The sequence below is a fragment of the Lathamus discolor genome, chromosome 1, assembly GCF_037157495.1.
Source record: "Lathamus discolor isolate bLatDis1 chromosome 1, bLatDis1.hap1, whole genome shotgun sequence".
Classification (NCBI taxonomy): domain Eukaryota; kingdom Metazoa; phylum Chordata; class Aves; order Psittaciformes; family Psittacidae; genus Lathamus; species Lathamus discolor.
In genome coordinates this window covers 129745968-129772674 of record NC_088884.1, presented here as the reverse complement: position 1 = coordinate 129772674, position 26707 = coordinate 129745968, and the positions used below count along the sequence as shown (strand labels likewise).

Genomic DNA, 26707 nt, shown 5'->3' with positions numbered 1-26707 from the left:
TTCTCTCGTCCTTTAAATTGACATACTGCAAGTACACATATGGTTAAGAAAAATAATTAATAAAAATCAAACATTACTGATCATACAGTCATAAATGATACATCACAGTTGTCTGGCTGCAGTCTGAATAGGCGATAATTGCAACAATGTAGTTAATACGGAATGGCAGCCAGCTAGGTGACTCTTCATGGCAATGTCTTTAGATTAAATGTATAATCCTTAAATAATTTCCAGCCTTAGTTCCTGCTCATATTTACAGCTTCCAAACTGTTCCAACCCAGGTTAAAGTATTTTTTTTATTTCTGAGCCATGGATGGCTGTTTCACTATATCCACGTGTTTTCAACACTAAAAATCTCTTTAGGCATACTGGATGTCTCAAGCAGAATAAATCAGCTGAGATAGCCTCAAATGACCTGAAAACTTTTTCAGTACTGAACTATGTAATTTAGACAGCCTTATGGAGCTACTACGGTTACTACATTATCCCTGGACTGCCCAGGGTATCAGAATTTCTGCAGTGCTGTGATTCCACCCTAGGCATGCTTCCCAAACCAGAAGGGTCCCAGAACGCAGCCTCTAGCTATCTTCCTTAATTGCTACACTTGTGAAAGTTTCCCCTTGCCATATTTGGGTAGTTATTATCAATTTATACCATTTCAGACCATTTAGCCAACAGAAAGTAACAGGAAGAGAGAAGAGATTCTTGTTTGCTGTCAGGAAGCATTTCTTTCTCTAAATAGTCTTTTGACAGATTGTTTCAATCAGTTTGAATAGGCACGCATGCCAGTATTCTCTAAATGTTAAAAAGTCTAAAGAACTCAAGTGTTGTTAAGTATCTCAAGTTACCACTTATTAAAAAAAAAACAAACCAAAACAAAACCCACAACAAGCAAACCGAAACCCAACAACCCAAACACCTGCATATGTGAGGTTTTTTCATACTTGGAAAAAATTGGAAACCCCTCAGTCAACCCAACTTTTTGAAAGAAGTTTATTTGCACCAAGGAACTGTTTTCCCCATGTGGTCACTCACCAATAATTATAAGGGAAGGCCACTTTGAATGCCACCAGCAGATGAAAAAACAGGAGGAAGGAGGGGTTTTCTGTCTTCACTGAGCTGGCTGATTCTGCCAAAGTGATAGCCGACATTGACATTACACAAGAGAAAGGCTGTTGTAGTCTTACAGTCCCAGATCTGCTGCAGAAACAAAACAAAACCAAAACAGAAAGAAAAACATAATTTTCAAATATAAAAAAATATACTTTTCAAATAAAAGTAATGCCAAAACATTGAAACTCTCATCTCTGGAATATAAATAACACTTTAATCTTGGCTTTGAAACAGTTACCTCAAATCTGCTTTAAAAATAAGATTTAAAAAGACCCCTAAGAAATTGAATATCCTTCTGTAAAATTAATCTACTTCGAGGGTTTACTGGAAATAAATGGCCATAAACATCTTATGTACTCAGCTGGTGGTAGGAGGCAGACAGAAATTACAATTCTGCAAAAATATGGAAAAGCTGAAATTTGAAGTGAAGGTTTTATGCAGAATACATGGTAAGGATTGACAGTAAATTTTATAGGCGAACATGGCTATAGGTGAATTTGGCCTACGGAAAACTTAAGGGAAGGGTGAACGAATAATGAGGGATCCCTATTTATGCATTTATTTATTTATTTCATTTTCCTAGCATCTTTGTGAATTATTACCTATACGCCTGGTACGTCCTAAAAGAAAAAACTGTGATGAATAAATAAACAGCTCTAGAAATCTTCAATAGGGTCCTTTACCTTGCAGGGAATATTATCATTGGCTTTTGATACAATTTCTGCTGCAGGGAAAGACTTTCAAAGCTCAGAATGCAGAAGTATTGCCAGGCACTCAAAGACCCCCTGCTGTGCGCGTCAAACTAAGAAATCTCTCTGAACTTGTCGAATTAAAAGTCATCTCTCTCTCTCTGCAACCCCTGCATGAGCTGGGAAGCTCTGTCCTCATTTTTTTAGGCCTTCCATGATAAACAAATGGAGCCTGAAGCATCTTTATTCTTTTCAGGCACATAATTAAAATTCTTTAAAAAATGTAATTGAAGCCAATGAATTTCAAAAGGAGGTTCTAGTTAACAACGAGGCTAGAACAGTTTCAGTAGGCCATATTGCTTTACTGCTCAATTTTGTTTCAAAGGTAAAAGCAAAACAAGCCTGTTAAGATCATGGGTGTTTTTTTGTGTTTTTTATTCTGGTTTTTTTTTTTTTAATTTATTTTGTTTGTACATTGAGAGGTGGCTCCAAACTCAAACATCTCAGCAGGATTTACGCTTTCTGCAATGTCGTAATACTTAATTACTGAAACAGCAAAGAGGAGTATGCTATTAAAATATGAACAAACCAGAAAGTATTCCTGGTTTCTCAAAAAACGTTATTTATATATCCCCTAAAAAAATAAAGAATGTATTTATTGAAGATTTTGTATTTTCTTGCCATGCCTCTTTCATACATCTAAACCACTGTAAATACTTGCAGGCTTGCAAAATTTTGTTAACCTAGTAATGCTAGAATGCTACTTTTCTGTGATCGCTATTGCTGGAAAAAATTGTAATGATTACGTTTAATAGGCATTTTTGATGTTGCCAAGAAAAGAGCAAGTACTAATATAATGAATAATTTCAGATTAATATAACAGGAATGAAAAACTATCTCTTTGGATTTGAATACCAGGGATTATCACAAAACATTAACTAAAAGGCAGAAGACAAGACTGTTTCAGAAAATCACCTCTAAGATGACTTCCTAGAGAGCTCAAAATCTAAACCTAATGCTTCTGAGTATCTCTTTCAGGGGGATTTTCAGTATTCCTCTCTATTGAAAGCAAAAATCTTCAGTTTTCACCTGTTTCTTTCCATGCTGTGTTCTTAAGCTATACTTCTGGCTATAAATGACCATATGAAATGCTTTGTTTTGGTTTCTTTTTTTTCGAGTTACTCCCTAGAGAGACTGGAGATTGAGATGTTTTAAGGGAAGTTTTTTATGATTCTTGTAGCATTAAAAAGAGAAAGGTGCAGCAAGGCAGCAACTACTCCCACAACTCCTGGGTAGCACTCTGCTTCTGATAGATATGATGCCTATGGGAGACCTGAAACAACATAACTAACAGCTGCTTTTCATCTTTGGTGGGGAGAAAGCACAGTATGCATTTCGACTGGGTCAACAATTATTCTGACTGGCAGGGAGGTGGAAAGAGGATCCAGTTAGCTCCACTGGAAAAAAACAACGATAAACTAGATCTAGCAGAAGCAAACTGAGGCTTCGACTACACTATCGAGTTATAGTTCTGCTAGCCAGGCATTATTTCTGTCCTAGTGTGGTTTTGGTTATGTTTTATATTTTAAAGTAAAATCTTGTGCGCTATAAGGCACAGCTCATTGCAGAGGTTATGCTGAACAGGCAATATAGAGAACAGTTCAGCAAGTTTGGCTCCCTCCATTTTCCGCAACTTTCTTGTATTACCTCAGCAGGTTTTAAATACTCAGATTCCCACATGCCTTCATCTCACATCCAGAACACACAACATACAGCTTCACTTTTCTATTGTGCACATGAAACTTTCGCAGACTGCACAGAGCCCACCCCAACATGCTCTAATCTGGACAACATTAATAACAAATAACGATCGTCTCTTAGATCCGTCAAGACACTACACTGGCACAGGAGCAGTAGCACCAAAGGTTAAACCACAGTTTTCCAGCAGTATGTTGTTTCCCAGAATGCAGTCTACTACTACAAACAACAAAAAGAACAAGGCAATCCCCACTATGCCTTCAGTATCCATGTAAAAGTGAACTCTTCCTAGCCTTCCCTTCAGACATATTAGGGTGATTTTTGAAAATGCATTTATTGTCTTTATTTTTAATTGTATACAGTAACTTAATGTGCCATGAAATCAACAAAATCCATGCATGAACAAAACCTATAAAACAAAACAAATGTAGGCAAACTAGTATTTTCAAACTTCATTTCTGCTATAAAACTGAATTAATGAGAGCAATGTGATTATGAAAAGAAACTCATGCCACAATTTGCTCTGTAGAATGTGAAGGGCATTGGACAAAAAAAAAAAAAAAAAAAAAAGTAAAAAATGAGACTGTATCTGATGTTTTAAGAAAAAAAAAAAAAAAAGTGAGGCCCAGCGTGAGTATTTAATGTCTGTTTGCAGAATGAGTAAAGGTTTCTTTAAGTTCACTGAGCACTCACTGTAAAGTTTAGGGAAGATCAGTAGCTTAGAAAAAAGTGGCTACTGAAATATGAGTCACATCTATGAACAAAAGTGATCAAAGTCTACTTGGCTGCCAGTGTCTTCAGTTTATTCCACTGCAGTACACATACTACTTGACTGAAAGGTGTGTAGATATAAGGCAGCCAGGTGTCTGCCTACTGTCACTGGGCCTGAAATTCTCATCTGTTATGTCTGACTTCCTTTATTGATTTCTTTTTCCTAAGCAGCAGCAGCTGAAGTAATTTTTATAACACTGGGGAACACATTTACAATAGAATAAATTCATATAAATTCCCCTCTCCCCTCTAAGCCAGAATTATTTTAATAGCTGTGATAAATCCAAAATTCTCCAAAGCTTGTTTCCACTTATATAATGATATTATGACAGTAATGTTATATAGTCATATCATACATTCATATGTAACTTGAAGATCTCAGACACCCTTTTTAATGGAGAAGAAAAAATATCTTTTTATACCATTATCACATAAGAGCTTAATGCAAGTAATTTTTTTCTTTCAAAAGCTACTTGCTACTTATAAACACATACCTCTTATATGCCATAAACCAAATATCTAACTTGGGTAGAAAATTAGGATACCTAAGCAAAACATTCCAAGATACAGTTTTGATCCATTAGTTCAATGTTCTGTGTACAAAACTATGGACAAGTGTTGTCTTGATAATTTAATATGAGGTACTGCTATTTCAGAAGACGGCAAAAGAGCAAGTAAGTGAATGCAAACCCAAATTCTGAGTTCAATGGGAAGTATAAGAGCAAGGCAGAGTATTTCAGCTGGTCTTTCTTTTCAAAATAGCCCCATTTCCATTTCCTAACATACAATTTCCCATATAATGTACAAAGTTAGTGTACATCCTCCTTATTATTCCCATGTCTAAATTATTTAGATTAATAGAGATTCATGGCTTTTCCAGTCTAATATTAGATCATATATTCTGCAATTACACCAAAAAATAACTTTGTAAGTTAGATTTAAAACAGAGATTAAAACAGCACCATGGGGGACAGAAGAGAGGAACTAGTTAGTGAATTTTGATATCAAATGACAGGCTACATAGATTCAATTGAAAATATTAAAAATATAAACTTAACCTTATAAACAGGTTCATTCCCTCACATTATTGCTGATTTTAGCATTCCAAATGAAGTAGTAATCACAAAGTAACTCAAAAAAATGTCAATAAGTGTTTCACATTGTTCTTTATCTCCCTCATGAATGTAGGCAATATGACCCTCTCCTCAAAACTATTCAATATTAGAAATCACCTGAAGTACTTGAAAATTTCACTTACCATGTATTTTGAATGAGATATTAGTAGATGGCAATAAGGGAATAGATAATATCAATAAAATAGTTCTTGGTTTCATTATTATGCACTTAATCTAGCTGTTAGGACCAAGGTCTCAGAAACAAGTTACGAGTAGGAAAGGAAAAAACACTTCTTTTCTGGCAATACAGTTTCTATATAAAAACAAAATAAAATTTTGAGTGAAATCTTTCTGATGATTTTTTATAGAATCTATTAAGCAAGCATAACACTATAAGCAGGTGCATATTACAGAGTGCAGAAGGTCTGATGCCCTTTCCAGCACAAAAATGAAGAAAGGAATCGATAACACTTGGCAGAAGAACATAAGCCTGTGTCAAAGTAACTCCTTCCCACAGTATCTTGATGTATTTGCTGTTTTCTATGAGTTGTTATTCTCCTGTGAACCCCCCTTCCCTATCACTTGGGTAGGAGTTCTGTGGCTTCTAATCTCCTCTTATTCCTAAATTTATTTACTCTATATTTTCTAAACCCCAAGTACTCTACACTATTAAGCCTCATTCTGTGCTGCTCCTGAAAGCTAACAGCTGTCAGACCCTTGCAGAGTTTTGACAACAACTAACGCTCTGTTCAAGCAAAACCCCTCTGTATCACTTCAGTGATGTGACTGGTGCTCTTTGGATACAAAAGCAGAGTTGCCTGACGGCTGTCTCTGCTTCGTTTGTCAGGAAGAAGGGAAGAAAATCTACTTTACTAACCAAGAATCATTGTCAGCTCTTAATAATGTTTGATGGTAGGATTATCCATTATATTTACAATATTGACAACCTGGTAGGGCAGAAAGCCTTAAAAGGTGGAGAAAAACAGAGCATGGAGCAGCTGTACTGGGCTGAAGAGACTGAGAATGGACCCGGCTCCATTTTACATGCAGAATTTTTGAGGATTTGTCTGCGCAAGGGCCAATTAACTCAGGCAGGCATCTTACAGAGAAGCTGAAATCTATCCTTTTGATATAAAAGTTCTTTAAATAGTAAAGATCAATTGTTAAAGATTCTCACACACTAAGTCTCTACACTGCTCTTCATTCTCTCATTCACAATACAGCAAAATGAGAAAACAAGTTATAGGGAAGGAATATACATATACATCAAATACCTCTTTATATTTATACTCTTTAAAATGTATTAATAATCAGTGCTGTTCTTAAAGTAAGTTAATGATTGCGGTATCTTTTTCCTTGGATATATTTTGCTATTTTTGCAGTCAATTTAGAAGTTCTTTGAAACAAGTTGCTCTGGCAGATTCCCCTTTATACAGTTCTAAGGAAGCGTCTGAGAGTGCAGAGTGTATCTGTCAAATTCAGTGCTGAAGAACAGGAAACTGAGATAGTTACGATAAATGAACACTTTATACGCGGAAGAAACTTTATGTTGTCACTACTGCATAATGACAGAAAGATGTGTTACATGTTCATATAAATAGGACCACTATATAAATGTTGAATTCTGAAATCTCTCTGCAGACAGATTAAAGTCTGGAGGAAATCTGGAAAAAAAATGAAATGCTTCTTAAAATGATCACATTTTATACTGCAATATTAATATTTGCATTCTAAGATACATCAGCATACAAAACTGCACGTGGGAAATTAAAGCATGTAATATTTTATGTTTTAATTCAGAATTATGTGAAATCTTTGTTTTCCATTAATAAATAAATTGGATAGCATATACAATGCTTTTAGAGATATAATTTTTTAAAGTGGGTCATTGAAATTTCTAATTTTATGGAAGTTAGAGCTCGGTTCCTAAACCCCAGTACTTTCACATTACCTGGAGTTACTAAACTGTAACTATTCTCATTTCTTGAAGTCTGAGGGTCATTAATTTAAGCAAATCCCAGATATTTAGAAACTTCCTAATAAAAACACATTAGCCCTAAAGAAACAACAAAAAGAAAAAAATCGTATGTTCTAATCTTGAAGTTGCTGTACAGAGCACTTAGACACTTCCTCCTTATTAAGGATGGGAAGTTCACTATGTTAGAGCTTTTAAACTCTACTAAATACATAGGATATATATTGAAAATATCATCTCCTGTACAATTAAGACTTCTTAAAATTTGTTCAACATTCAGGATGTTTCTTTTAATCTTAAATCATTTCATTTTGGGAACTTACAGGTTTTAAAATAAATTTTAAGTTTTACCTATGAAGCAAATGTATCTGGTCATCAAAATTATGTAATTCCATTGTATCGTTTAGGGGCTTGGGATGATAGAAGAGATTTTACTGCAAATAAGCTGCTTAGACACTATGAATGTTAGACTGGATGCAGTATGGGTGGATTAGTCAAAAGCACAAGTTGAAATTGACCACAGCACATGGTAAGTACAGGTTGCCCTACAGCTTTTATTGTTGCATAGGAGTTTTGTCTATATCAAAACACACTAAATGGATTACCATGAGTTTATATTCCACTGAGAGTGCACTTGACATTTCATCAAACCATTTATTTGCAATATTTAAGTATTAAAGAAGAATCCTCGTACAATTTAATGACTTTCAATGTACCAATTGGAGTGGCTTGTTCCCATATACTTTTGAATTCAACAATATAATCTCTAGATTGTGAAAAAAAAGATTCAAGACAAGAATATTAAACTGTTCATCATACAATGAGATTTGCTCTCCAGTATTTTCAGATGTTTGGTTTGTTGGGTTTTTTTAATAATATTTCCATAAATAACTTGCTCAGGTTCACATACAGAAGAGATGCTCACTGGCACTATTTTGGCATTCATTTTGTTTTCATATCAGTTTGCCATTTTGTTTTAGGTATGCATATGCTCAATTTTATCACAGCAACTATAATTTATTGACACATTATAACTGTAATATGCTTGTCATAACTCCATGTTGTGCTCTATGTGAAAAAGGAAAACAAACATCATGCAGACTGAGGCTTTAGTCAAAACGTTCCCTGCAAGGGTTGGAAAGAGCTCTGTGACCTATGATGAATGGAAATGTACAGAGTGGATGCTCTATAGAGCCTTTTGGACTCAGCGTGCATTGCACAGGAAGCAGTCAGTGTGGGTACTAGCCTCAGAACCTCAGCTCATCTTCCTGAAACATATTCCCATGGTTTGCATCTTGCATTTTTCAAAATTCCACTCCTTCAAAATACTTTCCTTTCTAGAAATTGTAAAAAAGCTGAAATAAATTTCTAAGTAAAGCATATTAAAACTAACTACAATTTATCAGCTTTTTGATATTATTAACTACAGTGCTTAATTTGTTTTTTTTTTTTCTGAATTCAGCAGACGTAGTAGGGATTATGAAACACAAATGTTTATAAGCTACTCGTGTGAACAGTAATTCAGTTCTATGTACCTCCATAACTGCAACACATCAAGAAATCCGCTAAAATTTTATTTACTGTATTAGGATAAAACTATGGAATAAACAAGACCTTAGAAAACACTGAAACAAAGAAGATTTGAAGACACGGTAAAAGGAAAAAAATATTTTCATAGACTGGGATGGCAAATAAGTAGCTTTTAAGTAACCTAAATAATTTTTATGAAAAGCAGAAATGTGACAGATTTGATTTAGCTGGTAAAGCACAGGAAGTTAAGATGAGGATAGGAGCTTGGAGAAGAATTACGACAGAAGAAAAAGCTAGATAGAGCCTGAAGGAAGATTTCTAGAAGAGCTTTTTAAATGAGGTGGATCTTATGTATTCCCTTAATGAATCTGTAAAATGCAGTGTATGAGTGAAGGTTGCTGACGCTGTTCCATTATTTTCAGCACAAAATGATTGGGAGGTCTTACAGAAACATTTTTATGACTTTGTCAACTACATTAATGGAACGTAACAAAATTAAATCAAAGATGAAAATACAAAATTCAGTCTCATGCACTTATAAACTAAACAACTAGAATGTGCGCATTAGGTACTGGGTTTATAAACTAGAAAAGGCTGAAAACGTTTGATTTGTTTAGCCTTCCTAAATTAAAGAATTTGGTTACTATCCATAGAAATATAAAGTAATCTAAAGTCTTTAGTAAACAAAAGCTTTGGAAGAAGGTTTAAGCCTAAGACATGAGGATAAATGCATATAACTGGCAATCAATAGCAAAGGTGGAGACCTAGAGGAAAAGGTATAACCATCAAAACTGAGTTGTTCTAGAATGCTAGTTCATCCTGAATACTAGAAACAAATCCTGACCAGTGAGATCATTTAAGTAATGTAATTTCCTGGGACCGCAGAAACTGGTCATTTACTTATCCTGTCCAGATCTATGCTATCTAGCTTTCTTAGGAAAGGAGAAGACAGCAGAAAGAATACACATAAAGACACTCAAAAAAGACTCATTTTCAAAGGCATCAGACATATTTTTAGGCATGATTTCTATTGACACCATTAGGCATGATGGATATTTCTACATCGGGGTTAAATCCCTTCAGGAGGCTGATTTAGACTGAGTTATCAATTGCTCTTCTGAGTATTACACTTTGCTCTTTACAGCTAACAGAAAATCTCATTTGCTCTCCTCACTCAGTCTCAATTTTTCTTTACTTACTTCCTGAAATTTACCTGTATACTGAAATTTTCAAGCAATTTTCATGAAGTTGATTGTGTAAGAGGTAATGTATGCCATTCTACCCCAAGAGCAGACCACAGACACCGTAATTTTAAATCCAACTAGTATGAAGTTTCTTCCTTGTTCCAGAGAGTAAATACTTTGCACTAGCAGATTACAGTCCCATTTTTTTCAGCTTCATAAATCATGTAAGAACTATAAGGAGAAAATAGCATCACAGAGGAGAGACTAGCATCCTAAGAAACCTGCTGTAGACTGTCTACATTTTCTAATTTTACGTAAGCATCTATGACAACCTACGATTCTGTATGATATAAACAAACCTTGCTAGTAATTAAATTCTATTAACCACAGAAATATGGAACATTTTACTTATTCCAAAATGACAGCATTAAACTGTTGCCAAACTCTCTTTGTTCACTTTTCCTCTTCATCTCACCATACTAAACCTCTAAAGCCACATACAGTCAGAAAAACCCTTCCTTAATCTGAACTACTGGGATCGAAGCCTATGATTACGAATCCATCTAATATGTTTTGTTTCGCCAGTTCAGTTCTTATTATGGGATCTGGAATTGAAATTTCATTTTGTTAGAAGGAGTAATTTAAAACAAAATTTACAATCTTTTTTACCAAGAATGAATTCTCTCCCCAGATAACGTTAGTTGGGTGTAGCAGTTGGAATAGTTGTGCTCTCCCATATCCTAGTTCACACTCTTAAGTATTTGTAGACTCATGACGCAGACTTTTCGTATTCCACAATACTGAAATATATCAGTGATTTAGTGCCTAATGACCTGTCATTTCACCTTAAAATATTTCTTTGTTGGGCAAAAAAATACCTGCTGTACTGCATCTTACCAAACAATGAAAATAAGAACATCAAAACAAGCCTATTCATCAGTTTAGCAACTGTGCCTGAAAACCTTGGAAAAAAAGGGTGTGCCTGACTGCCAAAGTCACCTGACCTCCTGCATTCACAGCATTCTATGCAAGCACGATTGTGCACTATTATATAAATTAAGACATGTTTTGAGTCTTTCATATATTTATTTCAAATCAATGTAACACATATAAATTTACCATCTTCCAACTTACTGCTCCACTTTCATGTAATAATGTTGTCAAATGTTAGCAGTTTTATACCACTTAGCAGAAAAGACAGAACAGCTCTAAAGAACATTAGGAAACTGATTTGACATGAGATGTAGCAACAGAACCAAGATTCTATTAAGAAATTGTTATGCACTTTACAAGATGATACAACAAAGTCCTGAGGAAAATATATAACATCATACAATAATAAATATTTGGCTTAGAAAGATAGAGGACTTCAGGAATATCAGGTTCAGATGCTTGATCTACAGAAATTAAACCCCTTTCTTAAACTTCCATTGAAAAGAAAAGTGTGGATATTTTTTGATTGTGGTGTTTTGGTTTGGTTTGGTTTGGTTGTTGGGAGTTTTTTTATTATCGTTTTTACTTTTTTGTTTGCTTGATAGTTTTTTTTATTTGTTCTGACTAGTTTGACTGCTGCTTTCCATTGTTAGGTAGGTATTGTGAGAGTACTGATAACAGATGAGACTTATTTGCCTATGAAAGCATGCCTGGGTAAAGTCAGACAATTATGCCAATCTGGTGATCATGTAACTTTCAGGAAGCAGTCAGGACTGTACTAAATTACAGATTATAAAAGCTATTATATGAGTTTTAATATTTCTTCTTTGTACATGTTCATAAAATGTGAGGTGGAATTCCAGAGTCTCCATTCTGTTATACCTCTGCTGGATCATTGTTTGCTTGCTGGGTTTTTTTTTCTGGACACCATATTGTATGGCCACAAAAGAATGAATTCTTCAAATAATTTTCAGAGTTAAATGCCCATGGGAATTTTAATTGTTGGTCTAATAATCTGAAATGTTTGTAAAATTATGCAAGGCATAACAGATACATCAAGAGTTAGTTTAAAATGGTTTATGGCTCCTCTTGAAAACAGAAACATGAAAGTAGTGAGGGTTCTCACTGGGGGTTTAGTGTTGTCATTTCTCATGCTCCAGAACTGCACGGGACTAGAAATGCTCCAAGCAAAAGAATCAATATGCTGGTGATACTAATTTAGATAAACAGATATTTTTCCAATGGCAAAATATCAGCAAAGTGTCCTAATATGCATTAATCTCCAGCTGGGAAAATATGCACTGGTTTTAAAGAGGAAAAGTGTTTAGTCAGTGCCATCTCTGTGGGAGTAATTACGTATAGACTATAAAAGAAATAGTAAGAAAAAATACACCTGAAATATTCTGTTCACCATTTCTAGATAACAGTCATTATATGGAGAATTCCAAATGATTATTTGAAATTGTACATGTAGAATCACTCTTTCTTCATATTCCCAATCACTTTCTGAAATAGAAGACAAACCCTATATGAATGAACAAATGCAAATACATTCTGTATTCGTCTTTGTGCTGCTATAGTTTGTATTTATATTATATTTATAGTATTATTTGCATTTTATCTTAGCTGAAAAAATAATCATGTATGTATAGCTCAGAAGCCTCGAACACCACATATAAATTATTTCTGACTAGAAATATCTAACACCATTGCTTTAGAAGTATTTCAATCAGAAAGCAACATAGCTGCTACATGATGTCATTAGCCTTTTGATATTGCTTTACTTACAATTAAATGTTTCAGTTATAATACCTGAGTGATGATACTAGCAGTATTTACTCTAAATGTTGGTGCAATGCTGCCATGGCATAAATAAGTATTCACCCATGTATTATATGCATGAAATTTAAACATGATAAATTTCAGCCCTTGAACACCAAGCAGAAGAACTCTGTGGAATGTTTACAAAGTAGAAGGGCATTTTATTAACTAGAGAAATAGTACTATCCCTATTAACTCTCACATTGTTCTTTTCATTCAAGAATTTTATGGCTTCATTAATAATAGGGTTATGTTGAAGACTTACTCTGTGATCATTACCTTCTAGAAGAAAAAATAGAGGCACTCATGCTATCTGTATAAAAAATACCACAAAAACGTCCTCATTTTTTTTCTACTTTCCTTTCTACTAAATTAGGAGGGCATTTTCATGTGGCCATTAACTGGGTGAACCAAAAGTAAGGACTTCTAAAGACTACAGGTATAAAAACAAACACCATAAAAACTCTAAAGAATACATAACACGAAGTTTGATCAGTATTCATTGAATTACTCAGGGTATATCCACATGATATAATGGACTGCTGTGTTCCAGCATTCCAAAGACTGGTCTTTGAGACCTATTATACCTACATGGCAGAGTGCGTGCTCTATATCGTCACCTGCTTTCATTTCTCATCATTTTAACCTGGCACTGTACAGAGGCTAATTAGTGTTGGAGAGTGTTGCAGTAAGGCTGCAGTCTGTTGCTGCATCTATGCTTCTTCCAGCCTCAGAAGCAGCTCCTTGTAGCACCGAGGCTCTGTGCAGTATTCCATGTATCTTGTGTCTTGGTCTCCATACCCCAAATTCTCAAAAGAGCTTAATCACACTGAAAGCAAGTGCAATTCTTACACTTACTAAACAACACTGGCAGTGTCAAAGATTTTGACCAGGGAATAATGACTTGTTTTTTAGTAAGAATACTGTTAAATTTAGTCAGCTAGCTAGGCTTCTTAGTGCTAGAAATAATGTGTTTTTGAAGAACTCTGTTCATCCTCACAGAACTGTGAGATCAGTGGTAGTTCTGAATGAGCTTGATACAAGAAACAGAGAACATAGTTCAAGTATTACAGTACTTGAATGTCACAATACACTCATAAATAATAACAACCACATAGACCAAGATGTGCTAAAGCTGTGTCATTCTAATGTTTTATCTCTTCAGCTTGCATTTTAGGTACTAAATAACTGATACCCCTGCCTCTGTCTTATAACTGATGTTGAAATGTCTTTCTATACAGTGGTGAAGCAAGGAAATCCTTTCTAAACCAGTAACAAATGTTTGTCTTTTAAAAAGAAAGAAAATTGGAAGACAAGACACCAAAAAGATACTGCTAGGTAACCATGTATGTTAGTAAACCAAAAAGTATAACAACTACAGCTCTGATTCTGGAGGTAGAAAAGTCACATGGACAAACTGAGACTTAGATCTGTTAGCAGTGTTTCCTTTTGCTGCAAGTTTTACAGTAAAAATATCTCAAGAAAAAAAATCCTTTCCCTCTATGATGTGTGTGCACTTAAATGATCCGATGCATCAAAATATTTCAGTTCAGCAAATGCAGAAGTGAATCCAACATTAATTAGAACTAAGATTTTTAAAGACGGTTTTACAGAATTGTATACTGTATCTCATCTTAGGCAGTTGAGGCCCAAAACATTGTAATGTCTCAATCTCTTTTTTTTTCTGTTTGTAGTTTTAATTTTTGCTTTTTCTGACAGCTTGAATATACATCATAGGGCTCGATCAAAGAAGGAATTGGCACAGTGTAGTATTTCAAGCTAATGGGTAGCTTATATATTAGCAAGGCACAGTGTGATGAACAAATTATAAAGCAGAACTTTGAAAATAAAAAAAGGTCCCTGTCATCTATTCCATGGAGATGATTAAGTTGGATTCCATACCATACATGCAGCTGATTTTTTTTCTGTTGGTCATTTATACATACACTTCTGTAATTGGGCAAATACTTAAAAATTCATATTAATATTCTTCATTTTATACAGGTGCTTGAACAACATATTTTTTTTTTCGATTGTGCATAATAGCCATGAAAACTGATTCCTCATTTTAATACAATGAGTTACGTATGCATAGAAGGTTGATAATATTTTTGTTCTTTTTAAATTCAATGAAAGACGAGAAATTGTGTACATAAACTAACTGAATACAATTGCAATCCAGTCTAAAATGAAAGCTCAGTATTTCAGAGACAAATATAAATGAGATACAAATCAAGAACTATTGGCACAAATACATTTTTTTAAAGTGTTTTGAATAATTAGTGCATGCAAGATACTTCTCATCCTCTCAAACATGCTGTGGACATTAATGATTAAATTAAGAGAGATGACTGTAAATTATTCAGACAGCTACACATCTAGCTTGATCACTACCTTTTGTATAAAAAAGTGCCAAAACTTTTTTTCTAGTCTTTTAAGAAGATAAAAACTTTTGAGCTACTTCTTAGGGTTTGTTTTGTAAATATGATATTGGATCACACACCTCTGATGTACAATAAAAGTGTACAGAATCACGTTTTATGGCTTCACAGGGTGCTCAAGGAATTGAACAGCTTATTCAGTGACTGAGATCAGTTATGATTTCTGCTAGTCAAGTACAAAATCATCTGTAGCCATGTGTTACCAGAGGATATTTGGACTCTTTCCCTCTAGTTGATGAAATTCAATAAAAACATACACCCAACAATCTTTTCCTGTAAGTGGGAATTTACAGGCATTTAATATTTAGGAACGTGATATCTCAGATTTAGAAGAAATTTCACCTCATAATTTTCTACTATTAGATTATTGAAATAATCAGATAATAATTCAAAAATGCTCCCTGTATCTAACATATGGTATGTAACTCCTAAGGGCATTAATTTAAAATGCAAGACATTTCCTTTCACACAAAATCTTCAGATTGTAGTAATTTCATATAATCTATCACTTCTGTCATAGTTTTCTCTGGATTTCTAACCTCTCAACTTATTCTTCTTACAACAGACTGTGTGATTTACGAGTACTGATAGCTAAAGAGACAGCTGTGAGATTAGCAACATAACCTATCCTACATCACCTCAGAAGCAGTTTCTTCTGAAATGTACAGTGGCACTAAAATAGAATCAAAACACATTCCAACATGTACTTTCACATTAACTTGCTTATTCACTAAGATAAATACAGACATCAAACAGCTCTAGCAACCCTTTCCTTAAATTTAAATGCATATGTATTTATTTAAAGTTATAAGTGCAAAATTGTTAAATTGATTATTTTAGTATTGTCACTTACTCTGAACGCAAATTCCGATAAGTTTCTAAATATTGTCATGTAATAATGCAAATTATGATAAGTTTCTGAATATTATCATGTAATATTTTAAATCGGAAATGAAAGTATATTTCTAACAGTGAATTACATTAATCATTAAATACATCCATAGATTTAAAACAATTATCACGCAGAGGAAATGTAAAACATTGTTCTGAAAAGCTTTATGAGAGCAAAGGAAGTAGCAAATTTCAAAAGTGATGAAGCATGATATTACGTGTGTTCTCCTGAGACGATACCAAGTTTCAAAGCCAGCATATTATAAAACAAAATATAAAAATTACTTCTTTATGAATGAGAAATGGCATTAAGTAAAATGTGAATTTCTAAGGGTAATCACAAAAGAGATTTAACCCCCAACTGATATTTTAATTTTTTTATATAGTGATATATATAGATATAAATATAGATAAAATATAGATATATTTTGGTATTTTTGATATAGAAAACATATGACAGACACCATATATTCTGTGTAACTGAAACCCAATCAGTCAGACTAGGTTTGCTGAACTCCTCAGCCTGGCAAATATAAGTCTGAAGTCTTCTTGACAAGTATCAAGAAATTCACACGTGGTACAGAAAAGTAATCTAGCAATAATTAATTTATTATCTCTTCTAATACAAAGATTGTTGGGATATGAAATGAAGCTGGGGGGGGGGGGCAGGATCAAAACAAACAGAAGGTTCACGTTCTCACACAAATAATTAAGCTGTAACTGAATTAGACCTGTTCAAGGAAAAAAATGGATGGCAGTGGATTTGGAAATTGGTTCAGATACCTATGTGGAAGTAGGCTGGGAGCTATCAATATGTACTTCCCTGTTTTCATACTATTCCCTAGGTATTCATAATTGATCAAACACAATATTTTGCAAGACAGAGCTTTGATCTGATCTCAGTACTGTAAGTTTTTCATGTGTTTGTGCTGTAGCTCGGTTTTTCCTATAGATAAACTGCAATGATATATCAGGGGAGAAACAGTCCTACTGGTATCCTGACAGAATGCAAAGAACATTTTTTACTGAACCACTCTGTAGCTTTATTGTAGCTATAGTTTCAGATGCAGCATCTGAACAGAGCTAAACATCACATTTGGCGTAAAGTGCATACTCAGAATTCAATTTTTTCATCACTTCTAAAACCAAACATAACCAAGTGCATAGTTTCCAATTTGCCTTTCTGGTTTCTTAAGTGTATAAGCTTTATCTGATAGTCCACAAAATGTCTAGATAACCTCCTGTGGTTCTGTTTCTTTCATCTGCAAGTTATGCATGGAGAAAATTCAAAAATGGAGCACCACTGCAATATTTTTAATCATTGTATTAACAGTTACAGGCAGGAGAGGATAGGGAGATGGTGAAAATTATACAGTAACATATCAAATCTCATTATACTGTCTCAGGCATTTAATTGTAAACCCAACTGCCTCAGTATATAGAATCATAGAATAGCTACGGGTGGAAAGAACCTTAAGATCATATAGTTCCAATCTGTCATATAGTCCCTGTCATGGGCAGGGACACCTCACACTAAACCATGTCACCCAAGACTCCATCCAATGTGGCCTTCAACACTGCCAGGGATGGAGCATTCACAACTTTCCAGTGCCTCATCACCCTCACAGTAAAGAACTTCCTCCTTATATCCAATCTAAACTTCCCCTGTTTAAGTTTGAGCTCAATACCCCTTGTTCTGTCACTACAGTCCCTAGTGAAGAGTCCCTCGCCAGCATCCCTATAGGCCCCCTTCAGATAATGGAAGGAGGCTATGAGGTCTCCATGCAACCTTGTCTTCCCCAGGCTGAACAGCGCAAACTTCCTCAGCCTGTCTTTATATGGGAGGTACTCCAGTCCCCTGATCATCCTCGTGGCCCTCCTCTGGACTTGTTTCAACGGTTCCATGTCCTTTTTATGTTGAGGACACCAGAACTGCACACAATACTCCAGGTGAGGTCTCATAAGAGCAGAGTAGAGGGGCAGGATCACATCCTTCGACCTGCTGTCACGCTCCTTTTGATGCAGCCCCAGATACATTTGGCTTTCTGGGCCGCGAGCGCACACTGCCAGCTCATGTTCAGTTTCTCACTGACTGACACTCCAAGTCCTTCTCCTTAGGGCTGCTCTGACTCAGTTCTCTTCCCAACCTGTAGCTGTGCCTGGGATTGCCCTGATTCAGGTGTAGAACCTTGTAGTTGGCTTGGTTGAACTACATGAGGTTGGCACTGGCCCAACTCACAAGTCTGTGACAAGCCTGTTAACAATGTAAGACTTCATACAATATTAGGTCTAGAAGCCTTAGTGATTAGATTTAATTTTGTTTATCATTAAGAGGACACTTACAATTTATTTATCCTTGTTACTTCTTCCTATAGATAACTATATATGCATTTTAAAAGGAAAGATCACAGTTAAATTTGAACTACTGGACTGAGCTCAGCCTTAGCTTGACAGTCACCTAAGGGCAGCCAAAATTAAAGGCTAATTAAAAGCAGCAAAGAACTATGTTCTAATGTTCAAGACTCACTGCATTTAATTTAGAAGATTCTATATCAAATAAGCACAAATAATGAAATGAGCAGCCCACACAAATAAAAAATAACTATGGGGAATATGTAGAGTGACAATAAACAGTATACATCTCATGTAATCAATTCCGGTACTATCAATATAGGATGTTCACATTTCAAGTGCTGTGAAATATTAAACATGTGTTTATTGCTTTGCATAAATGTCACTGTTTTCCTTAGCTCTTCTGAAAATTGTCATTTACACCACTTCAAATAAATTATTTTGAAGTTTCTTTAAAATACTTGTTAACTCTGAAGATTACAGAAATATCTAAATATTTAATTAATGAAATTATTTATTCAGTAATCATAAATCAGAACAAATACAGCACCTCATTAAGAATTTGCTTTTGTTAATCTGTATTTTTTATTTGGTATTATTCAACTTTCTCTTCCTGGAAAATGGTATCATGGGGCACTAACTCTTCACTTAATTTTTTTTTTTTACAAGTCTTTTAAGTCTGCTTCTGATGTATAGCTATTGAAGTTAAGCATAAAATCCTATTGATAACCTATGTAGTACCTCATTAGGCCATACTATTCCTTCACTCTGAAGAAGAACAACATAAAGAGGATATACTGTTTTACAGTGCCTCTCTGAATGAGACCTTTAGTGTGAAATAAAACAAAGATATATATTTTTTAAACTTAGCAAGTATTTGAAGGCAGCGGTATGAATGAAAACACAAATGTACAGCACCTTAAGGGATTGTGGATCAAAACCCTCTTGGGGTTTGCCCTGAAGTTCTGTGACCAACCGTCTCTTTTAGTTGATCTTTTCAAATACTGGAAGATTTTTTTTCAACCATCTAAAAAAATCCTAACTTCAAAAGATCTGTAAAGACAATGTTATGTCTTCAAGTAATGAAAGAATTTTGAAACGGTTTCATCTAACAAAATGGGTACTTTTTTAGAATATTTTGATAAAAAAAACTATAATGCATTCCTGGTGAGAACTCTCTTATAATTTTTGCTATGTACAAGATTCTTAAGTATCTCTGCTTACATTTATAGGGACAATGCCACCACAATATGTTTAGATGAAGCTTTTTTTTAGATAAAATAGCTGAAATACCATGCAAAAATAATGCACTTCATCTATAAATGTATATGTAGCTCTGAACGGTCTGAACAGCAGAGATACAAACATAAAGAGTGAAAGAGAATTAAATAAAATTCAGAACAAGTTAATTCCACAAGAAAAGAGGTGCCAGGGTGATTAATTTGTTTTGTTCCTACTGCACTAAGATTATACTCAATAAAAATCTTGTTTGCAAATGTTTACTCTATGAGAAACATCATTAGACTATAGTTCCTAGGCAGCATGCAGGGTAAACTAATGCATACAGAGTCCACAGGTCTTGATTGGACGTCTCAGTTCAAAATGAAAATAACACAAACACTGTCACATCAAATTGTTCCCTTTATACTCTAGAACTAGAGTTAATGAATCCCGGAGGGACAAAGAAATACAGAAAATTTAAGATCCATTGAAAAATACGGGCTGAAAAGGCAAGAAATGGAAAAAAAAAGTAGGTACTACCTGAACTTATATGGAATTTGGCTTTTGTCTCAGCCTGTAAAAATGAAGTTTCAAAAGCTATTTTCTGTAAGTACAGAATACTATATGCAAACAAATTCTCAGACTTACTGCCCCAGCTACTAGCTCAACAGTCTTTAATGCTGGACAAGTCCATTTACACGGCTTGCAGAAACTTTTCAGAATATAGAGAGAAATAAAACCAATTTTGTTCGGTGGACTAAAAAATATACTATTGACCATTAAAACCCTTAGATCCTTATCAATGTGTAATGCTAAAACAGAGTATTTATCTCCATAATTGATAAGATAGCCTCCTCTGCATACAGATGGGTTCCTTCGTATGCTGCTATTATTATTATTGCTATGCTGGGTCCTGCACTTCTATCACAAGAGCCCCATGCAACACTACAGGCTTGGGGAAGATGCTGCGAAGTTGCCCAGTGGAAAAGGACCTGGGTCTGTTGGTTAATAGCCACTGAATATTAGCCCACAGTGTGTCCAGGCGGCCAAGAAGGCCAACAGCATCCTGGTCTGTATCAGAAATGGTGGGGCCAGCAGCGCCAGGGAAGTGATTGTTGCAGCATTGGTGAGGCTGCACCTCTAATACTGTGTTCAGTTTTGGTTCCCTCACTACCAAGACATTGAGTTGCTGGAGCGGTTCCAGAGAAGGGCAGTGAAGCTGATCTTGACCACAAGTCTTAAGAGGAACAGCTGAGGGAACTGGGGTTGTTTGGAGAAGAGAAGGCTCAGAGGAGACCTTACCTAAAACTACCTTGCACGGAGGTGGGTGTTAATCTCCCAAGTAATAAGTGGTAGAACAAGAGGAAATGACCTCAAGTTGTGTCAAGGAAGGTTTAGATTGCATATTTGGAAACATTTCTTCTGAAAGGGTTGTCAAGCATTGCAACCGGCTGCCCAGGGAAGTGGCTGAGTCACCATCCCCAGTGTTAATGTGGCACAATGGATATCAACTGATGCGTATAGAAATATGTGTACAGTAATTCTTCCTGGGTATGTCTTTCAAGTTTCTGCCAATCTCTAGCACATAAATTCCTGAGCTAGAAATTAGACTAATCCCTCTTTTTTTTTTAATCTACGGTTTTGGCCTCCACAACATCACCTGGCAATGTGCACTACAATTTAATCATGTCATAATATCTTAATCACAGATGGTACTCCTTTGGCTTAAAATTTCATTACATTCATTAACTGTCTGTTCTCTTTGAAAAATGTAAACAAAATATTTCAGAGTGTATGGATTTGTTTAATAAATAAGATACACTCATGTTACGCCTGATATAATTTAAAGTAACCTCATACATCACTCTGTCCTTTTCCTATTCTACCCTTCCCCTTGCATTCTTATGGTCATGGATGACCTATGGTATGGTTATTAACACCCTCTCTCCCCCGCAATTTCAGCAGAATTAGAAATCATTAGAAGTGATCTTATAGATGTACTAGAAATAGGAAAGAACAGAGATAAGGAAGCAACTCCGTCTTGTCTGTACTGAAGATACAAAGCACTGCCACCATTCTGAGGGATTACTCTGAACAGGACTGAGTGCTTGCAGTCCGAACAGGATAAAAATCTGTAACATTATCCTCAACGCCCAATACAAGCCTGCTACCACTGCTATGCTGGTATGAAGGTGGACATGGCTAACAAACCAACCATCATTTCTTCAGTATGATCTCTGTAACTCTGTTATTTAATATACAGGGATATAATGACGGAGCAGGCTCTCAAAAGATTCACAGGACAAGCAGCATCATATAGAGTACACAGCGTATGAAACCATGTTTCCTTGTGGGAATGAAAACGAAAACTGTAAATTACTTGCTGACTAAAACAAAATGGTATAAAATTACTTCCTGGACTTGAAAAGAGTCTAGAATTAAACTCAGTAGTCAAAGAAAACTGGAAAAGAATGAAGGAAAAGAGCATTCCTGCACTTCTGGAGAAGCCTAATTAAAATACACACATATGGCAAGTAATGTCTTTTTATGGCTGTTTGCAGCCCCCTAGAGATCCTCTACTTAGGAGGCAGGCTCTAACATGTCTCATAATTTCTCATACAATTTTGTATCTTTTGCTTTGAGTACTTTATGCATAAAAATTAGAGGAATTAGAAAGCACAGCAAGCAATGTATGCATACAGAGGCTTGAATGACTCCTATCCCAAGAGGAGATGACAGCCTAACATGGCAATTCACAGTGCTAAGGTAAAGAACAAAGACTTTCTGAATTTGTATCAAAGTGAAAACTAAACAAATAAAACTATTTGTTTATATAACATAATCTATTCTGGTCACTGAAATCCAATTTCTACTCAAACAGTAACACTGAAATGTGTCCAGTCTGAATCATATTAAAATTCAAAAGGTATTAGGCACTTACAGAATAAAGTGAGGAGTATTTTGACATACGGAAACAAAGACAACTTTAATCTATATTCAAGAAATTGGGAGAAATCAGTAAAGGCCCTTGAAAACAGTAAGAAAATTGAGAAAAATGTTGAATACACATCCTGAGCTCTTCCCCCCACAGCAGATTTTTTTTTTTCCAAAATAAGGACATTTTTTCTTTCCTCTTTCCTACTGAAAACACACACAATCTATGGTTAAAATATAATTATTATTACTCATGAATGAGTTTTGCTTTCTAAACATCAACCAAATATTATTCTGCATGATAGCTAGTTACAATCAAAAACTATAAAGGGGTAAAAATTTTGCAGAGCCAAAAGATATTAGAATCAAAGAATCACAAAACAGTTTGGTTTGGAGGGAACCTTCAAAAGCCATCTAGTCCAAACCCCTTCTAATGTGCACGTACATCTTCCATTAGATCAGGTTGCCCAGAACCACGCCCAGCCTGGCCTTGGATGTCTCCAGGGATGGCGCATCCACCACGTCTCTGGGCAACCCATGCCAGTGTTTTACCTCCTCCACTGTATTTTTTCTTTTCCACACATCCAGCCTGAATCTCCCCTCTTTCAGTTTAAAATCGTTATCCCTCTTTCTATCAACACTGTTTTGTAATGTAAAGGATTCTAGTGTAAGTAAGAAAAGCAAAACCCAGGGACCTTATGCCAGTTTGTGTAGTTAACTATTTAGATACCAGAATGGTGCCCAACACAGAAAACCCTCTCAAAATTTAAATTGATACTTAACTGTTCACACATCTGGGAAGAAAAAAAGGAAAAAAAAAAGTAATTTTTAGGAGAGAGTTGCATACCACAGTCAATTGGATAGCGTAAGACATCTGAGAGTATTCGAGTATTAGACTTCAATAATTCAGTTGCTCTTTACAATGCTCTTATTAAGATTGTTTGGGACTGACTTAAACATTTCAAAACCATTTCATTCATAGGAAACATCACATTTTGTATAACTCCTGATAACTTCAACAGTTCTGTTTGCAAACACAGCTATGGCAGAAAATACTAAATATTGTTCGCAGCAATAGCTGTTTGGAGTTTTTCAAATAAAACAATGATTTTGGTTTTAATATTTAAATGAAAAGTCCTAACAAAAGACCGTGAACTATAAGGTGAAAGGTAAGACTATCTTCCCTAATTTCATGACATTAAGGTGAAACAGTCCCACTAAGAAATCTGCCACAAGCACAGGATTTTACCTTAATTTTGCTAATGAGAAATGCCTCATGAGTCATTACTGTAACTACTTTCAGATAATAGCCCAAGACTCTGATTTTCACTCACAGTTTCTGTTCCTCTTTATAAAGAAATTTTATCTAGGATACTGGCAGCAACATACCAAAGACAAGTCTGAGATGAAATAGTTGCAAGTGAACACTCCTACTCCACAATAAAGATGTCACAAACTATAAAAGGCTATCATGCCTTTCATTAAAGATATAAGATCTGCCTAATTTTAGATGGTATAGAGTTTTGAATGAATTACACATACAGAATTATACCATAAATTGCTAACAATTTAACTACTGACTTTTTTTTTTTAAGGTTTTTTTGCTTTTTTAGCCAGAAACACAGACTGACTTCTGCTACTTGCATTATTCTTTCTGAAAGAATTTATGTTGACAGCACTATATATATTGTAATTTATTGATTGAATTCCAATAAATTAGCTCATTACTGTGCTATGAGTGATTATGAAAAGCTAGATGAGACATAGCTATTTAGTACAGTCTTTCAGTCACTGTATTCCTTTGCTTGTTTCTTGTACATGCTACAAATGAAAACTCAGTTTTTTTTGACAACCTTCTGTGGTGAAGCTAAAAATGTCACTTAGTGTATTTTAAGCCTCATGGCTATATTTGCCAAAATGGTCAGTATGCAACATTTTGATGACAGGGAAATTCTGTGTCTCAAATGTTTGTTACTGAAAACTTATTCTAACTGCATTAATGGAAAAAACTAGAGGAGACTCTTGTGGAAGCAAGAGAAGACTTCCACTGAATTACAGATATGTTGGTTGGAAGGGATCCTTGCAGGTAACCTATTCTTATCTCTTGCTTAGAGTAGAAATAATGCAATCACTAGGTAATAGATGTGTCCAGCCAAAAATTCTGTGGTAGAGAATTCTGTATCATCCCAGGTAATCTATTTTAATGCTGCACTGCCCTTGTAAAGGAGAAGTATTTCCTCCTGACCTAGTCTGTATTTCCCAAGTATCTTCATACACCATAGCCTACCGCTAAGTGGAACAGAATGGCTCCACCAGCTTTGAAGATGCCCATCTGTCGTGGTTTAAACCCAATCACAAACCTCGTTTGCTCACTTCTCCCCCTTTTGCCCTCCCCCTGCTCCTGGAGGGACGGAGAGGAGAATCAAAAAGAATGCAACTTCCACGGGTTGAGATAAGAACAGCCCAGTAACTAAGGTATAACACAAACCACTACTGCTACCACCAATAATAATAGTGCTAAAGGAAATAACAAGAGAAGAGAACACAACACCTCAGCACCAGCTGACCGATAACTCGCCCCACTCCCCCCAGCCGAGCACCGACCGCTAGATACCTCGTCCAACCCTGCCGTCCCCACCCTTCTGGGGTAACTCTCGGTTACATCCTGGGCATGACGTGCTGTGGTATGGAATACCTCTTTGGGCAGTTTTGGGTCAGGTGTCCTGTCTCTGCTTCCTCACAGTTTTCCCTCCTCCCTGGCAGAGCATGAGGCTCAGAAAGTCCTTGGCCAGACCAAACATTTGAGCAGCAACTAAAAACATCGGCGTTATCTGCACTGTTCCCAGGCCAAAAGATCAAAGCACAGCACTGTACTAGCTCCTAAGAAGGAGAAAAATGACTACTACTGCTGAACCCAGGACACCATCAAACAGCTGTAGATTGCCCCTTAGGTTCTTCTTCACCAAACTAAGAAAAGTCAGCTCCCTCAACCTTACTTCCTGTCATCTGCTCTTGGCTCTTTACCACCTGACTTACAGAAAACATGAAAAAGCAAAGACCTTTTTTTTAACTTAGTTTGTGCTAAATATGACACCCTGTGCCTAAACCGGAAGTTAGTGATATCTTAAGAGTTTTGTACAGAATACAACATCAAGATTTGGATGGGATTTCTATGAAATTCTACTTTAAAACTGCTATCTTGGGGATCTTTCCAAGAAGCAAAGGCAACTGCAAATAAGGACAAAATCAGCATCTTCCTCTACCACCACTGCCTTCTTGAAACAGAATCTTTCCTTAACCACTTCAGATAAAGAACAGTAATTCCCAGGAAGAATCATTGTAATTTCTTCATTATCACTCAACTCAAAGTATTAAATTCAGACATTTTTCTTCACCTCATAAATTGTCAGTGACTATCAGCTTTTCTTCCTCTTGACCCTCTGATTCTTTTTATGCTCTCCTGTAGCTATCTCCTTCCCTCTCATTTCACTGTATTTGACAGAACTCTCTCCCTCTTAATTCAGCAATAGCTTCTCCATTTAATATTCACAAAACTAAAAACCCACAAAAAAACAGGCAGCAAAAATTATGAACTGACTTCTTTCCCACAAATCTTTAGTTAAAAATTTCAGAACACCATCTTGTGCAATGATGCAGTGGCTTTGCCCTGAAGTGGTGGTAAGTCTAACTAGTAATATTTTTAGAAGTCAAAGACATATTCTACTACTTCTTCACTCCCAAACTCCCAAGTTTGAAGAAGAATGCTTAAGCAGGGGTGTTCAGTACTGAATGAGAAGCAAACATTTTCTGTTTAGATAATTTCAAGCTAAATTATTCAAAGTTTACATTTCACTGGTGTTTTGATATTAATATTTTTAGAGTTAGTTAAATTTGATATGCAAACACAACAGAAGCAGGTTACGCATCTACTCATTTTGACATCTTTTAGCACATGAATATGTGTTCTAAAATAAATTAG

At 35.4% G+C, this 26707-nt stretch overlaps 1 long non-coding RNA gene across 1 annotated transcript in view; it reads right to left on the bottom strand.

Annotated features, from left to right (window-relative positions):
- Positions 1-1008: 1008 nt before the first annotated feature.
- The window catches only part of LOC136022152 (uncharacterized), a 189201-nt gene continuing 163502 nt past the window's right edge, over positions 1009-26707 (bottom strand). Inside the window, exon 3 of the long non-coding RNA XR_010616019.1 lies at positions 1009-1200. This is a non-coding gene — a long non-coding RNA (uncharacterized LOC136022152). The remainder of the gene's footprint in view (positions 1201-26707) is intronic.